The sequence below is a fragment of the Sorex fumeus genome, unplaced genomic scaffold, assembly GCF_029834395.1.
Source record: "Sorex fumeus unplaced genomic scaffold, SorFum_2.1 ptg000044l, whole genome shotgun sequence".
In the NCBI taxonomy this organism is placed as follows: domain Eukaryota; kingdom Metazoa; phylum Chordata; class Mammalia; order Eulipotyphla; family Soricidae; genus Sorex; species Sorex fumeus.
The window spans coordinates 52,996,993-53,014,560 of NW_026606101.1; the positions used below are offsets into that span (position 1 = coordinate 52,996,993).

Here is a 17,568-nt window from a genome sequence, read left to right on the forward strand (position 1 = left end):
CGGCGTCGGCGGCCGAGGAGGCAGAGTGAGTCGGGGTGCGGTGGGCGGCGGCGTGGTCAGGCCCTCCCCCCCGGGAGGATGCGCTGGAGCGCGGAGACGCGGGGCCCGGGGATCGGGGTCCAGCGCCCTCCGGGCGGGCCGGCCACCTTTTGCCTGGGGCCAGGCGGGGTGTCCGCCCGTCCGTCCGTCTGTCCGTCCTCCCGAGTCGGAGACCCTCCCGGCCTTCTCCGGGACTCGGCGAGCCTTAGGACCCACAACAAACCCACGTGCGCGCGCGGCCCCCGGGAACCCGGTGTCCTCCCCAGTCCCCCTCGCAGGGAGAGCGCTGGGGGCCGGGGGGCGGAGCCGGGGGCCGCTTTGCAGACTCCCAAGTTCATTGAGGTCCCGTGGGCTGCAGGTACGGACCTGGAAACTGAGGCCCGAGGGGAAGGTGGGGGCACAGGTACCACAACAAATGCACGTGCTCGGGGCGCTGGGCTCGGGGCGCTCCACCCGCGCTTAGGTGCCGCCCTGCGGAACCCGGTCTTTGTCTCCGGCGCTGGGGAGGGATTGGCGCCGGGGGGCTCCGCTGGCGGGAGGAGGAGGACGAGGAGGTCGGCAGAGACTTGTGAAAGGTACCACTTGGGGGCACAGACCCCGCCGCTCGACTGTGCAGGGGAGAAAGAAAACAAGAAAGCCAAGGCGAGCAGATCACCCCAGGCCCACAGTGTGCGTCCCCGCGCCGTGATGCTTTCAGGGGGAGACGTGCGCGGCCTCCGACTTGCATCTCCCCGAGGTTTCTTAGACGTGGAGGGGGGCGAGTTTAGGGCCCGTGGGGACCCCCAGTCCAAAGGAACCTTGTGCGCAGAGCCCCGCACCATTGTCCCCGCACTCCAGCTCCGCCTGCGTGGGGAGACCGCGAGCGCCTCCCCTGCCCGCCCGGAGAAAGTCCAATTTCAACTGCGCCCAGTGCGGTCTGGGGCTTTCCGCGGGCGCTTTGTTTTCTCGGTCCCGGAGCCTCCTCAGCCTGGGTGCCAGCCGTCTTGGTTTGCCCTTGTGTGTTTTTCTACCAGCAAGGCCAGCCGAGGCCTCTCGTTGTAGGAGCGGCCGATTATGATTTTTTTTTTTTTTAAAAAACTTCGTTCTGTTTTAAACGGAGCGAGGTTTCGAGACCAGCAAAGAGAGGGCATTTGGATTGCTCCCCTCCTACCCTCTTTGTTCCGCCGTGCTCAGCTCAGCTCTGCGGATCCTACTTAATCTGGCCTGTTCAGGCAGAAGTTAAACAGTGCGGGGTCTCAGTCAGCCTCCCAGGAGGTGGTGTTGTGGCAAGATGAGATCCTAAGGTTATGCGGGTGGGTAGGTGTGCGCAGGTAAGGGCTGAATCTTCGGGATGATGCCTCGCGGGCATCCCTGGATGAACTGTCTTGGGGGAGAAGGGGAGAGATTCCAGCCTCACTCCAGTCCCTTAGAGTCTAACAGGCAACCATTGTCCCCTGGTACTTTACAGGAAGCAGACTGAGGCAGGGGTGTGGGGTGGTGTTGGGGTGTACCCCTCACTCACCCCAATTTAAACTGGGTGAAATCCACAAGGGAGAAAAGGGCTTGAGTAGGGGTCACTCACTTCTAACAGGCCACATCTCCATGCTAATGACTAAGACAAGGGTGGATTCTATGTCTCCCTTCACCCACAGGGGCACTGAGCAGAAGAGAGTGGACTGAATTCAGATGGGAAACTTCATCCTTCCTGATCCCTCTTGAGAGTTCTGTATTCATTTGAGAAGAGACTTAACAATTCCTTAAGTTCTCTCCCTCCTGGCTGTCCTCTCTACCCCAGTGAAAACAGGACCAGTGAAGAAGAGTGGTGTCTTTTCCCTCAGCTTTTGTTTTGTTTTTTAAAGCATGGGCTGTGGGCTCAACCACACTGGGGAGAAGGTTTTCTTAGAGTTGGCGACCCACAGCCACCTGTGGGAGAACTAGCTTTGTTTTCACTTTTTATTTAAGTCCCCCCGCCCCCCCCCCCATCAAATTCCCACGGAAGTAGCATCTTATTTTTGTACGTGGCAGAGACAAAGCTGGAAAACCAAAAACCCCTCTTAGCTACACTCGGTTCTCTTCTTAGAGTTTCCAGGATGCTTCCTTTTCTTGGTATTTCTGTTTGGCATTGGAGTATGGTTTTTCTCATCAGGACACTTGCCCTACAAGGAATTTCTGTATATCTGGCCATCAACCCTTTCACCTTCTACACGGGAAAACAAGCCACTGAGGGGAAATTACTTGCCAAGGGACCCAGGGCCTGTACTGCCTCTTTTAGTTTATTTATTTTACATAAATGGGACAATGTTGCATCAAATGAGTTGTTGTTGGTACCCCAGAGAAAAGTGTGAGTTGTGATGGTTGTTATAACAGCACCCTTTAAGTCAGAGAGTGAATTCCTTAAGGATTTAAATTGGCTTTGGTTATTAAACAAAGCCATGGATCCCACAGGTAGAGATGGTGAAGAATATAACAGTTATTGGAGATCCATTTTTTTTTGTGTTTGCTTTTGCATTTACTAAAGCCCACTTTAGCCCTGGGCTTCCATGAAAACTCCTGCCCCATGTTTTCCCACCAGGAAGCTGATTGAATATAACCATAAAGCAAAGGACAGTGACAAATTACGAGAGAGGAACTTTACTGCACTCTTTATTGTTACCTGAGCTCTTGAGTTCCGTATTAGTATCTGCATAGGCTTTTCTTGTGGAGTGGAGGATGCTTAGGTCACAGAGACAGACAGAGGAGTGGGTTTGGGCCATCCCTCCTTTCTCCAGAGTTCTTTTAATAACCAGTGGGCTATATGGCATTGTGTTATATTGAGGGAGGCGATCATGTTTCTTTCTCCTGGAATTGTGGGTATCTAGTCTCTTGACGCATGTTTTCCACTGCTCAGACCTTTTGGCAGGCTTGAGTGCTCGCCAACTTTCTAAGTGGTGGAGAACGATGGTGGGAGAATAACCCTATAGGGTAAGCTCTGTGCTTGTAATAGGAGACCTTACCTAGTCATGAGGGCTGTGAATGCTTGCTAATCTATAAAAGGGGCCCTTTAGGTGCTTGTGAAGTGTGTGTAACTCTAAGGTAATTAAACCAATAGTGGAGAGCAATAAAAAGCAAGACCAGAACTTTCACACCCAAGTTAGAGCATTCTCATTCATTCTTTCATTTTGTGTTTATTGGTGCCAGTGGGTCTGGAAGGTTAGTTTTCTCATGCTTTGCCTACAGTCACAGAGAACAAGTGGCCTGTTTGCAGAGAAGCAATGCCTTTCACCCTGTTAAAATATTGTAGTAGCTTTCTAAGTCATTATATAAGGATTGGTTTAGCTTCAGAATAAGTTTGGTGTTTTATATTTTATTTACCATTCTGACTATAAAAATGTGTGTCCACTGAATACACTTTGTAAAGTATAAGAAAAAGCACAGAAAAACAAAAAATTCATATTCGAAGGTAATCACTTAACACTGGGCAATTTTCCTTCTTGCTTTTATTTTGTCACTAAAATTTTCTTTAAATGGTTGCGAGTATAGGATGGATGAATGCTTGCTTTTTTCACTTGCTTTTCTCGTTTAAGCTTCTTCTATACACATGTCATAGTTTACATCTGCGTTAAATCTGTGCCTTTTCATTCATCACCCATGCCAGCTGCTCTGCATCTCCATGGTCGTATGGTCCCATGGGTCCGTTTACTTCAGTGATCCTTTCAGCGAGGGCCTGGAGAGAAAAAAAGACTCCAGCATTCTCCCTCTTCCTTCTCCATCCATGTCTTAAGCATTCAAGCCAGATGCTTACATTTTATTGTTTATATGTATTTTTATTTTAGAAGTCTGAAATCCCATCGGGGGGGGGGGGGGAAGGTTTCAATGTCACTCTTGCTACCTCCCCACAACTTACTTTAACATCTTGGCTTTCTCTTTACAAATGTGTTCACTGAGCATCTCCAGGGTCTTTGATTAATTCAGTCCTCGAGGATTCACGAGCTCACTCTAAACCACAGAAGCAATAAGAAGAGTTAGCTTTTGGGAAGCTCAGAGTGCCGTGGAGGAGCAAGAGACCAGTGCAAGATGCTGTGGGACTCTAAGGAGGCAGGCAGCTGCCCAAGACTGCAGTCTGGGGAAGGCTTCCTGGATGCTGGCCATGGTCAGCCCACAGCTGATTTCTCCCTATTATAATTGACATTATGATTAAGAGTCATGTATAAATCGCTGTGTTCCAGACTTTCATAGGGTAGACTTCTGCAATTGGAATTACTGAGCCAGACTTTATTTTATTTGGTGTTGGGGATGGGGTGGGTTGTGGGGGGGGGATTCTCCCAGGGTAGTTTAGTGGATCACGTGCTTCTGGACATTTTTTCCAGCCCTTTGACCCATCACGCAGACCCTGGGCCACACTTTGATGTGATCATTTCATATTCTGCATAGATTTCATCCTAATTACATATGCAAGTCTTTCTGTTTTTGCTTTCCTTTTTTTTCTTTTTGTTTTTGAACAACACTTGGCAATGCTGGGGGACTCTTCCAAGTTTGGTGCTCAGGGGTTACTCTTGGTGCGACTTGGGGGAACCAAGCAATTGCAGGTACTGAACCTGGGGTTCCCACATATAAAGCGTGCTCTCAGGCCCATTGAGCCCTCTCTCCTGCTCTATTTACACATTTTTGAAAATATCTGAGTATTCTATGTGGGGACAGCAGAAACTAATAATATAGTATTTGGAATTTGAATTCTTGCTCAGCATTACTACCTGTGGAGACTTTTACTAGCTACGTAAGCTCACTATTTCACTAAGTTAAATGGGCATAATAATGCTTGGAAATTGTAAGGATTAAATGGTCCACTGTACTACCAGGTATACAGGAAGCACTCAGTACATCATAGATATGACTGCTATAATTGGGACTTTTGAAAGATTGCAGAAACTATAGAGCCTATTTAAAAAAAATTATTTTAATGGCTGATGATTAGGTAGCTTTCTATGCTGAGGGAAGCAGAAAATTAATTAAAATGGGACTTCCTACTAGGTGACAGACTGAGAGAAATGTTCAGTCGCATGTTGCATTATATTAAAAGTCTTTTCTTACAGGTTGGAAAAACAGCACAGGGGTTAAGGTGCAGCCAGTCCTTGATACCACATAGTCTCCTGAACACTGCCAGGAGTGGCACAAATCTCGCACCCCATTAAAAAAAAGTCTTTTTGTTTTTTGGACCACACCCAAGGATACTAAGGGCTTACTCCTGGTGTGGTACTCAGGAATTACTCCTGGAGATGCTCAGGGAACCATATGGGATGCTAGGGATTGAACCTTGTTTGACTGCATGCAAGGCAAATGTTCTCACTCTGTCCCCAAAAGAATCTTTCCTATTATAGAAAATTTCAGATGGTAAAAAGTAGAAAGAGTGAGGCATATGCAATCACTTATCCTCCACAACGATCAAAACTCAGGGGTTATCCCAAAGTCCACTCCAGATTACTTTGAATTGTATCTCAGACATCGTCTCAACCCAGCCATAGGAATTTTATTGCCATATGTTGCCCAAGTTTTTGTCACCCCCATAAACATTCTGTTTTTCTTTTTTAAATTTTTATTAGTGAAACACCATGAGGTACAGTTGTAGACTTACAAATTTTTGGGTTTCAGTTATACAATGATTGAGTACCCATCCCTCCACCAGTGCCACTCCAATGCTCCCAGCATCCCTCCCACCCCCCACCCCTGCTTTCCACCCCACCCCTGTGGTAGAGCATTCCCTTTTGTTCTCTCCTTTTGGGTGCTGTGGTTTGCAAAAGAGGCATTAAGTGGCAATCATGTTTGGTCTATAGTCTACTTTCAGCATGCATCTCTCATGCGGGAAGATCCTCCCAACACCCGTTATTTGGTGCTCCCTTCTCTATCTGAGCTGCCTTTTCCCCCAGCATGTGTGGCTGGTCTCCAAGCCATGGAGTGAACTTCCTGGTACTTACCTCGGCTATTCTTGGGTGTTAGTCTCCTATTTTGTTACTCTATATACCCCAGATGAATGCAATCTTGAATGAAGTGATTTATCATGGTTTACAATACTATAGGAATCCAGAGATTTAGCTTTATAGTGTTAGATGAATATGACTCATCACAACCACCACCAAAATTTGAGTGTGTTCTTACCACCCCTCCCCACTTTTTTTTTTTGCATGACCTTGGTTTCTATGTTGTTCCTATAGATAAAGGTAAAGGTAAAGGCCCTCCCGTTGATCGTCGATTTGCTCGAGCGGACCCAGTAACGTCTCCATTGGAGACTTTGTTGTTACTGTGTCTGGCATATCAAATACTCTCGGTAGCTTGCTGGGCTCTCCGAGAGGGGCCGAGGAATCGAACTCGGGTCGGCCATGTTGGCCGCTTGTAAGGCGAACGCCCTACCCACTGTGCTATCGCTCCAGTTCCTATAGGTCGAATATTATTTTGTTTGTTTTTGTGGAGGGGCCTCCCAACCGTGCTCAGGGAGCCCACAGACCACTCCTGGGAAAACTTAGGATTAGTGGAGCTCAGGGACCTCAGGGTTACATCTGCCATGCTGGAAATGAAACCCAGGTCAGTCGTGTGCCATGCATGCATCCTAACCCTTGTTCTAGATTCCTGGCCCCCAACTTCTGGGCTCTTTATTCTGTTCCATTGGTCTGGGAGCCTGTTTTATTACACTGTCTTAATTACTACCTCTCAATACTAAAGTTTATATGTAGTTTATATCAATATGCCTTCATTTTTCTTCTTTTCTCTTAGAATTGCTTTGATTATTTAGGGTCTTTGTGTTTTGGTTTTTTTATAGTAATGCAACATTTTGGAGGTGGGGGATATAATTCTGGTGATCATACCCAGGGCCTTGTACAGGAAATGCACGTGCTTCATCACCGAGCTGCATTCTCAGCCCTGTCCATGATAGCTGAGGCATTGAGTCATGCTGTCTTGGAACCTATCTCTACTGTTACTGCTATGGGATTTTGTGTGTGTGTGTGTATGTGTGTGTGTGTGTGTGTGTGTGTGTGTGTGTGTAAGAGGGAGAGGGAGAGAGAGAGAGAGAGAGAGAGAGAGAGAGAGAGAGAGAGGCGGGGAGGAAGGAGAGACAGATGGGAGGGGAGAGTGAAAGGCAGGGAGGAGGGAAGAAGACAGTTCATTAAATTTAGTTGCCTTATCCCAAAGAAATAGGTTGGACGCATTATAAAGTTCAGAGACTTGATTTTGCTCAGGTCCACTCACCCCAAGCCCCCACCCCTTAACCAGTTGTATGCTTTTGGCAAGTGGCTTTTGAATTTCCTTGAGCACGTTCATGAAAGTTTGGAATAAGGACTAGGAAGACAGGTTGGTGGCTAGAGTGCCTGTGGTGGAGGCAGGAGCACTGGGTTCTATCCTTGGTACCAAACAATCCTCTAGCACTGGCACAAGCCACCTGGAGTGTCAAGCTGGGAGTGATCCCTGAATACTGATGGGTGTGGCCCAAATAAAAAAAAAAAGAGGGAGCTGGAGAGATAGCACAGCGGGTAGGGCATTTGCCTTGCACATGGCCGACCCGGGTTCAATTCCTAGCATCTCATATGGTCCCCTGAGCACGGCCAGGAGTAACTCCTGAGTGCAGAGTCAGGAGTAACCCCTATGCATCACTGGGTGTGATCCAAAAAAAAAAAAAGAACAAAAATTTGGAATGGAATAAATAAAGTGACAGCCCAAGCAACTCGATTCTAGTTGAAGCTAAATCAGACCAACCAGCCTTTCTTGGAGAAGCAGTTTCCATATGAAACAAGGTCACAAGTTGGGGCCGGGGCAGTGACTTGAAGGACTGGAGTGCATGTCTTGCATGCTAGAGGCCCAGATTTAATTCTCAACGCTGCCTGGTTACCCTGGGCACCACCAGAAACAATATTGGAGCACAGAGCTGGGACTAGCCCCGAGCACTTTCCTCTGAACACCCCTCTCCCCACCTCCCCCACCCCGCCCTCCAAGAGATTGTCAGCCTGACTGCATCAGGATACACCAGTGAGCCTCACTGCCATAGTCTTTTTTTTTTTTAATTTTATTTATTTATTTTTTTTATTAGTGAAAAACCATGAGGTACAGTTATAGGCTTACAAATTTTGTGCTTGGGTTTCAGTTATACAATGATCAAGTGCCCACCCGTCCACCAGTGCCCGTCATCCATCCCCACGGGTCCCAGCATCCCCCCCCGCCCCCGTCCCATCCTGCCTCTGTGGCAGGGTATTCCCCCTTGTTCTCTCTCTCTTCTTTTGGGTACTGTGTTTTGCAAGAGAGGCTTTGAGTGGCAATCATGTTTGGTCTATCGACTACTTTTGGCATGCTTCTCCCACCCTGGGAGGGCCCTCACAACACCCTTCATTTGGTACTCTCTTCTCTATCTGAGCTTCCTTTTCACCTAGAGCCTGTGGCTGGCCTTCCATTTATGGAGCAAAATTCCTGGTACTAATCTCAGCCATTCCTGGGTGTTAATCTCCCTTTTTGTTGCTTTATGTTCCCCAGATGAATGCAATCTTTCTGTGTCTATCCCGCTCTTTCTGACTCATTTCGCTTAACATGATACTTACACTGCCATAGTCTTATCTTGACATGGTCGTTGCGGGGAAGAGTATCTAGCATACCACCAGCCCCCTAACACCGTGAAGTCTTCTCATTCCCTCTCTCCTGTGGCCCCTTTCTCCTGATTTCTGATCCAGGGCAAGGAAGCTGCTGGTGGTGCCTATGTGGTGGGCCCTCCCTGAGGCTCCCTTTCTCTCTGTAAGAAGAGCTGAGCTCTCCTTTCCTCCCTCCAACTCCGGTAGGCCTCAGTTTCTTCAACTTGCACCCAAGTAGGAACTTTTGACTCATAAGAAGCAAGTGAGTCTGACTCAGTCATTCAAGTTGCAGTTCTCTCTTGAGTCCAGTGGCATGGCCACGCTACCGTCTTCTGAACTGTGGTTGCACTGACTCCTGCTGGCCGTCACAGCAAGGATTGGCCGTGGGCATGCTGCACGCCATCCTGCTTAGCCCCCAGGGGCTCGGCGCTCAGCCGGCATTTGCCTTGCATGAGGCCAGCGCAGGTTAGATTCCTTTGTCCCTCTCGGAGAGCCTGGCAAGCTACCGAGAGTATTCAGCCCGCATGGCAGAGCCTGGTAAGCTTCCTGTGGCATATTCAATATGCCAAAAACAGTAACAAGTCTTACAATAGAGACGTTACTGGTGCTCACTTGAGCAAATCGGTGAACAGCGGGCAGACAGTGCTACAGTGCTATCTCTGACAGTGTCAAATAGCAAAAGGGGGAAGGTATGCTTACAGGGGCATCTTACAAATTAGAAATGAATTCCCATATCTTGTTGGATCACGTATTTCTACTGGGTTATTTTGTACAAGGTGTTAGTCTTTGAGCATAGAGTTCTTTATGAATAGTAGCGATTATATGTATTCATTTTTTAAAGTTTTATTTATTTATTTATTTATTTTTATTTTATTATTTTTTCTTTTTAGGTCACACCCGGCGATGCACAGGGGTTACTCCTGGCTCTGTACTCAGGAATTACTCCTGGCGGTGCTCAGGGGACCATATGGTCTGCTGGGAATCGAACCTGGGTCTGCCTAGTGCAATGCCCTATCTGCTGTGCTATCGCTCCAGCCTCCATAAAGTTTTATTTATTATTAAACAATTGTTTTGCTTTGGTTTTGTCTTTGTGCCACACCTGGCATGCTCAGGGCTTTCTCCTGACTGTGCTCCGGGATCACTTCTGGCTTGGGGGGAGCCATATGGGCTTGAATCTGAGTTGGCTGTGTGCAAGGCAAATGCCTACTACTGTAAAAGTAACAATTTAATTTTGAATTTTTTTTTGCTTTTTTGAGTCATGCCCAGTGATGCTCAAGGGTTACTCTTGATTCTGCACTCAGGATTTAACCTCTGGTGGTATGCGGGGAACCATATGGGGAACCATAAGGGATGTCGGGGATCGAACATGGTGTCAGCCATATGAAAGGCAAATGCCCTAACCACTGTACTATCATTCCAGTCCAATAGTAGTAATTTTAATTCTACTGTGGTACCCTTTTCATTTTCTTAACTTACTGCATAGAGTATTTTGATGATAACAGCTGATTTTTTTTCCTAGCTGCTTTTTAAAAAAGTACCTGATTGAAGCTGATTAGTTCTTCCTAATTGCTAAGTTTGCATCTTAAGTGGATATTGATTTTGTTGATGGCTTTTACTTTTTGCATATAATCATGTGAATATATATTTGTCCTATCAGGGAGGAATTATGCAGACAGATACTTTGCATTGCTATGATGACTCACTTTGTTTTGATTTGCATAGAGATGGGTTTGACATGTGAGTTCAAAAGCAATAGGATGTAATTTTCTTCCTTGTGACTTTTAAACTTACTATGTTTATATTTTTATATTGGTAGAAAATGAGTAAAAAATGTAAAATCAGTTTTAAAAAGAGATATAAACCATTGCTTTTCTTTGAGACTATTCAAATAGTGTCAAAAAATTATTTCCCTTGTCTTTTGCCTTTCACCCCCACCTTTCTGCTTCTCTCCAAAATGCTACGATTAGCAGGTTATTGTGGGTCTTTGCAGTCCTCTTTGTAATACAGTGAGAGGGTTATATTATGATGATCACTTTACAAATGTGCCTTTTTTCACTTTCTTGTTTTATTTATTTATTTATTTATTGACATTTTGGGTCACACCCAGCGATGCTCAGTGGTTACTCCTCACTCTGCACTCAGGAATTACTCTTGGTGGTGCTCAGGGGACCATATGGGATGCCGAGGATCGAACCCTCGTCAGCCGCATGCAAGGCAAACACCCTCCCTGCTGTACCATCGTTCCTGCCCCCTTTTCCTACTTTCTTGTATGTACTCAAGGCACACTGATAGGAGAAACGACCAGTGTCTGTTTATTTTTTCCATACTGGCATCCTATTCTATAGTTTTGCTTAACCATCCTTCTGTTGCTAGGCATTCATCTATTACCATAAAAATGTATTTGTAGATATATTAGACCTTGAACATATGGAGTCATAGTTTTAAATGTTCGTGGTGAAATGAAAACCAGCCCATACAGCTCTTGAAAGGGTGCCAAGAGAATGGACACAGGGAAAACTGTGGGTGGGCAATGGGATTGGGCGCTTCCAGGAAAATGCTGAGAGGCTGCCTGTTTGGATGGAAGGTTATTTTTGGAGCTAGCCTGCCTGCCTGGGTGCCCTAGACTGGAAGTGCAAGAATGAGCTGCGTCATCGTCTTCTCCTTCTTCCACCATCACTGGCACTTCCAAGTTTGTTGTTGTTCCCAGGGTCAGTGAGGACGGAGTGGGAGGACTGGAACGTGAGTGATGGAAGGGAGGAGAGAGCAGTGAAGGAGAGGAGTATTCGATCTCAGCTCTAAAAGAGGGTCTGTGCCAATTCTATGTTACTCTGTCTGCTGGTTTCCCTGGGTCTGAGATCGATCGTGATCAAATGAAGCACACCTCAATGGGCTGCTTAGCTGATGGAGGTTGAGGTCACTGTATTGGAGGTGGGGTGCTTGTGGAAACAGAGGCCTAGGCTTCATGGGAGAGAGTCCCACCTAGTGGCTGTTGTGGAGGAGAGAACCAAGGCAGAGTGGTCGGAGGTAGAGGTCTAGAAGGTCAGATTAAGAGAGAATTTACTCAACGAGATGATCCAAGTATAGAACATGCTGTTACAGGGCTGAGAGTTCCTTATCACGGTTGTATCCATGCCAGAGTCCTAAGTGAACTTGTTTGTTCTCAGAGGATTCCTGCTTTGTAGAGAGGCTGACCTCAGTGCCAACTGAGGTTCTTTGCAGTTTTAAGAGTCTCCTGTGGGCCAAGAAGCAGAAAGATGCAAATAGGATTGAGTGGGTGGGACTGATTGTGGACAACATCACTGGGGCAGAATTTGCTTCTCTGTTCTGGAAAGGTGGAAGAGGGTGGAGGTCTTCAAAGGAGGCCTAAGCATTCTCTCTTTCTCTCTCTCTCTCTCTCTCTCTCTCTTGGTATGTGTGTGGGGTCACACCCGGCAGTGCTGACAGATTACTCCTGGCTCTGCACTAAAGAATTACTTTGGGCGGTGCTCAGGGAACCATATGGGATAATGGGGATCGAACCTGGGTTTTTCTCATGCAAAGAAAGGGCCCTACTTGCTGGACTATTGCTCTGGCTCACATTGTCTCTTTTGGATCTTGGCTTTCCTCTTCCTGTTCTGTCCTTGGCTTCAACTCTGCTTAACGGGATATTCATGAATTATTTCCACTGGAATAAATATATCACATACACTTTTAGATGACCAGAAACTTTGGCAGCCAGAAAAGAACTACATGTCCTGGGAGGATGATTGTAAACTTTGTTCATGATGGCCTTTCTATATTTGCATTAATCTCCTGGGTTCCTTAGCATGGTGTTGGGAAGTCACTCGGCTGTAGTTTTAGGAAGACTTTGTTCTCTGCAACCTGGGGAAGTCCTCTGAGTTGGACTTTACAGTGTTCTCCTTGTTGAATACTTCTGCCTTTCTTTCCTTCAGATAAGAACCTCTGGGACTTAAGTCTTTGCTGAGTCTTGGTGAGGGAAACAGCGAAACTTTTGGGCTAACTTTTGGGCTTTTGCTGTATTCCTGGTATGTATCAGGCACTGTCTGTATTCTCTAACCCAATCCTCAGAGGAATACTTGGTCTGTTTGTATTTTTACCCCTGTTTTGCAGATGAGAAAACTGAGCTTCATGGAGTGGTAGAGACTCATCTAAAATCTTATTGCTACTAAGTAGTGAGACTGGGATTGGGCATAGCTCTTTCTCTACATGACATTATTTTGCTGCTAAAAATATCCAATTCTTTGGATCTGAGACATACTTAGTCCTTGTGTCTAATTGGGAGATTTAGTTGAGAATCTCCTTTCAGAAGTTGATAAAAGATTTTTTTTTTTACCATTCTCCTGAGAATATATAAATGAAACAACTCATGGGCTAGTCATGTGAAAATAACTTGGCGTTTGAATGCAGCATACATAGCATACATCGACTCATTCCTCTTGTTGTTAAGAGTTGTTTTATGGTCAAGTTTGCTTTGCTTTTTTTCCTTGCCTTGTAAGCTATACAAAAATCATTTGGTACTCATCTGATCATAGCTGGGAATAAATGCTGTGGAAATGAGCATGGTCTCAGGTTAGTGGGTTCCAGTGCTCAACTGTCTGTAAATGCTTTTTTGTTTTTTTTCAGTTTTATTTATTTATAAAAACTTTTTTTTTTTTTTGCCGCACTTGGTGGTGCTCAGGCTGGCTCTGAACTGAGAGATCACTCCTGGCAATGCTTGGGGAGCCATATAGGATTCTGGGGATCAAACCTGGGTCTGCTGTTCTAAATATATAGATGAGATCCAACATAAGCAATAAGGACTTATTTTGCAGCTGCATTTTCTGATTCCTTAACATTTTATCCTCTTGCAAGGTTTATTCAACATTAATTTTTTCATCAAATAGTAGATGTCTAACACATGCTGAGTATTGGGAATAGCTACATAAAGAACATGCATTGTAGATATGCACACATAGATACACCGTTCAGTGTGGCTAGCAGGGTCTTGACAGTATGTAACAGCTAGATATCTATATCAATTGTTCCTGTCTTCTCAGAGACCTCAGCTTTGTTCAAATGCTCATTTTAGAACAATTTTCTAAGCATTCTCAGTTTGAAGCATCCAAGTATTCCTATTGGTATGTTGCTTCTAGAATTTAATTGGTTATTCCCCTGGACAGAAACCAGGGCATTAGCACTGTAGCACTGTCCTCCCGTTGTCATCGATTTGCTCGAGCAGGCCCAGTAATGTCTCCATTTTGAGACTTGTTGTTACTGTGTTTGGCATATTGAAGACGTCACGGGTAGTTTGCCAGGCTTTGCTGTGTGGGTGAGATACTCTCAGTAGCTTGCCGGGCTCTCCAAGAGGGGAACCCAGCTTGGCTGGGCTGGCTGTGGGCAAGGTAAATGCCCTACCGCTGTGCTATTGCTCCAGCCCCAGAATTTAGTTGGTTATTGATCATAATATAGTTTGATCAATATCATGAGCTGGGTGTGTGCAGAGATTGGGAAGAAAATACAGCAAGGTTGGAACAACTTTGTCAAGGAGGGGGCGATACCTAAACTGAGTCTTAGAGGATCTTACTTATTGGCCTTGGGGATGAGCAAGGGAAAGAGCCACAGGGGCAGAAGTGCATTGCGGAGCTCAGTGTCTGTGCTTGGGAGCCCCTGGCCTCGAGCTGCCCAGGCTGGTGATCCTGAAGAGAGCTCATGAGACAGGAAGTGGTGGGGGACGAGTGGAACCATTCCAGGCACCATCTAGTAAACTGTTATCACCCCTCTATATGCACATGCTGTTATTATCTCCATTTATTAGGGGGGAGAAATGAGGGCTAGGTTGCTCAAATCAACAGGGAGTGAGTGGAGGTGCTTGGAATGAGGCCTCTTGCTCTGTTGTAACAGTGCCTGCAGGGGCGGCTGGTAGATGAGGCTGCCGGCCCTGCCGCAGTGCCCTCAAGCTTTCAAGCCCTCATGCTCTTGCTGAATCCTCTTCCTTCCACTGGCATTACTGTGTTATCCAATGGAGAGTTAAAGTGGGATTAGAATGTTTTATGTTGAAGGCTACTTCTGGATTGCCCTTCTTGCTTTTATGCTCATTGGGAAAGCCAGTGGTTCAGAAATCTTCAAGGAAAATTCTTACGTGTTCAATTGTGTGTAACAAGGCAGAGAGTTTTCCTTCCTTCCTTCCTTCCTTCCTTCCTTCCTTCCTTCCTTCCTTCCTTCCTTCCTCCCTCCCTCCTTCCTTCCTCTCTTTCTTTTTTCTTTTTCTTTCTTTCTTTTTCCTTCTCTTTCCTTTCTCTCTTTCTCCCTTCCTTCCTCCCTCCCTCCCTCCCTCCCTTCCTTCCTTCTTTCCTCTCTTTCTTTTTTCTTCTCTTTCTTTTCTCTCTTTCTCCCTCCCTTCCTCCCTCCCTTCCTCCCTCCCTCCCTCCCTCCCTCCCTCCCTCCCTCCCTTCCTTCCTTCCTTCCTTCCTTCCTCTCTTTCTTTTTTCTTTTTCTTTCTTCTTCTCTTTCTTTCTTTTCTCTTTCTTTTCTCTTTTCTTTTCTCTTCCTCCCGCCCGCCCTCCCTTCCTTCCTTCCTTCCTTCCTTCCTTCCTTCCTTCCTTCCTTCCTTCTTTCCTTCCCTCCTCTTTTTCTTTTTTCTTTTTCTTTCTTTTTTCTTCTCTTTCTTTCTTTTCTCTTTCTTTTCTCTCTTTCTCCCTCCCTTCCTCCCTTCCTCCCTTCCTTCCTTCCTTCCTTCCTTCCTCTCTTTTTTCTTTTTCTTCTCTTTCTTTCTTTTCTCTTTCTTTTCTCCCTCCCTCCCTCCCTCCCTCCCTCCCTCCTTCCTTCCTTCCTTCCTTCCTTCCTTCCTTCCTTTCTTTTCCTTCCTTCTGCCACACCTGGCGATGCTCAGGGGTTATTCCTGGCTCTGTACTCAGGAATCACTTTCTGATAGTGCTTGGGGGAACTGGATCAGCCGGGGTTGAACCTGGGTCAGCCGTGTGCAAGGCAAACTCCCAACCCACTATACTATTGCTCATGCCTCAAGCTTTCTACTTTCTTAATAAAGTCCCAGATTCACTTAATTGCCCCAGCATCACTTATAATTCCTTTAGTCCTTTAGAATTCCCTTGGGGATTGCAGAGGGAGCAACTTGTGTGGGATAGAGGAGGCCAGAACCCGTGGCCTTGAACTACCCTTTTAAGGATGCATAGGGAGGTAAGGTAGATGGCTTGGCAAGAGTAAAATTACTGTCTTCCGCAGTGATAAATGGGACACATTGGCCTTTTCTCCCATCCTCCGGGGCAATTTATGGCTTAGAGTCATCTTGGGTTGGAGATGCAGGAAGGGATATTCATTCGTTTCTTCAAATGAAAGGTTGTTGAAAATGAATCAGTCAGAAACTCAAAGACAAGATGATGAAACTACAGGATGAAATAAAAAGGGTAATTACACAAGTAAGGAAAAAATGAGGCTACAAATAACATCATTACAGAAAAAGGAACTGAACACAATCAGTTCCTGTGTACAGGAACTGAATACAATCTACCGAGAAATAAATTACTAACAGAAAGGAAGGTTTGAGGAAAATCCCAGAATATGCTGAAGGAAAAAAAAGATAGAGAAACTAACTCAGAAAATCAAGAGATCTAAAGGAATCAGAGATGAGCCCTGGGCTGAACAGTGGGGTGTCTGTGAAAGGGCATTTACCTTATCACCTTCCAGGCCCATGTGCAGTCCCAGGGAACTCCAGGCTACCCAGGAGGTAAGAAAAAGTCGCCTTTGGGTGGCCCTGTGCACTCTAAAAGTCAGGTTTGGGAAGGGCCTTTTTCCCCAAAGGAAGATGAAGAAAATGGATCCGGGGAGCCAGTCATCTCTGCCCCAGGGCATGCTGGCCAGCTCAGATTTGGCCTGAGCTAGAAGACAAGTTTAAGAGGGGGAGGAGGAAGGCCGAGTGATGGAGTGAGGGCTTTTACATTCACTGAGGTCCTGCGGCCCCAGCCAGCGAGGAAGTCGTTCTGTTCTCCCACACTCAGGAGATCAGGCGCAGTCAAGCTCAAGGAGGCAGGCCTTCTTGGAAAAACCCACTGGATGCTGAAGCTTAATGCAAAGCACACTTGGGAAGGAAAGATTCAAGTCATTTGACCCGGGCTTGATTCCTCACTGGGAATTAGAATGGGACATAACAAGAAGGTGGTAGGCAGTGGGAGCAGAGCTAGATGCCAGCTCCCATATCTCACACTATCTTAATAATGTGTCAGAGCCTGGGCTCCAACCTTTCAATTAAGGTTCTGTTTTTTTTGGGGGGGCTCACACCCTGCGATGCACAGGGGTCACTCCTGACTCTGCATGCAGGAATCACTCCTGGTGGTGCTCAGGGGGCCATATGAGATGCTGGGAATTGAACCCGGGTTGGCTATGTGCAAGGCAAAATGCCTTATCCACTGTGCTATTGCTCCAGTCCCTCAATTAAGGTTCTTTTTTTTTTTCCTTTTCTCTTAAAATTGCAAGGGGAAGTCTAGAAAAAAATACTTTCTCTCTTGGTAGAGAGACTTTTATTCACAGCCCAGCTTTTCTCTTTGCTTGACCTTTCTGTTTCTTAACCTTTCTGTTACAATGACAGTGAAATTAAATGTCAAACTATTTGACGAAGGTGAGCTATTTGACGAAGGAGTTCCCTGCATTATTCTTCCTTGTATCCCCTCACCCTCTGTCACCTGTCCACATGCTAACACAGAGCCAGGTAAAAAGGGATGCCATCTGTTCTTTTTTTTTTGTTCCTGGATGGAGGGAATCTTTGGGTGATTTTCAGCTGCGCATAATTTATTGTATTGTTTGGTTTATTGTTATTGTTGTTTGAGGGTTATACCTGGTGGTACTTAAGGGCTAGTCCTGGCTCTATGCTCAGGGGTCATCCCCGGTGGTACCGGAGATCAAACTTGAGTTGGCCTTGTGCCAGACAAGTACTTTAACCCCTGTGCTATCTCTGTATTTAATTTTTTTCCCACACCCAGCT

The 17,568-nt window shown here is 46.1% G+C and overlaps 1 protein-coding gene across 1 annotated transcript in view; it reads left to right on the forward strand.

Moving 5' to 3' along the window:
• Positions 1 to 382: 382 nt before the first annotated feature.
• Positions 383 to 17,568, forward strand: part of ST6GAL1 (ST6 beta-galactoside alpha-2,6-sialyltransferase 1) — a 131,729-nt gene continuing 114,543 nt past the window's right edge. The window contains exon 1 of the mRNA XM_056121338.1: positions 383 to 614. The gene's annotated coding sequence lies outside the window, so the exon portion shown is untranslated. The remainder of the gene's footprint in view (positions 615 to 17,568) is intronic.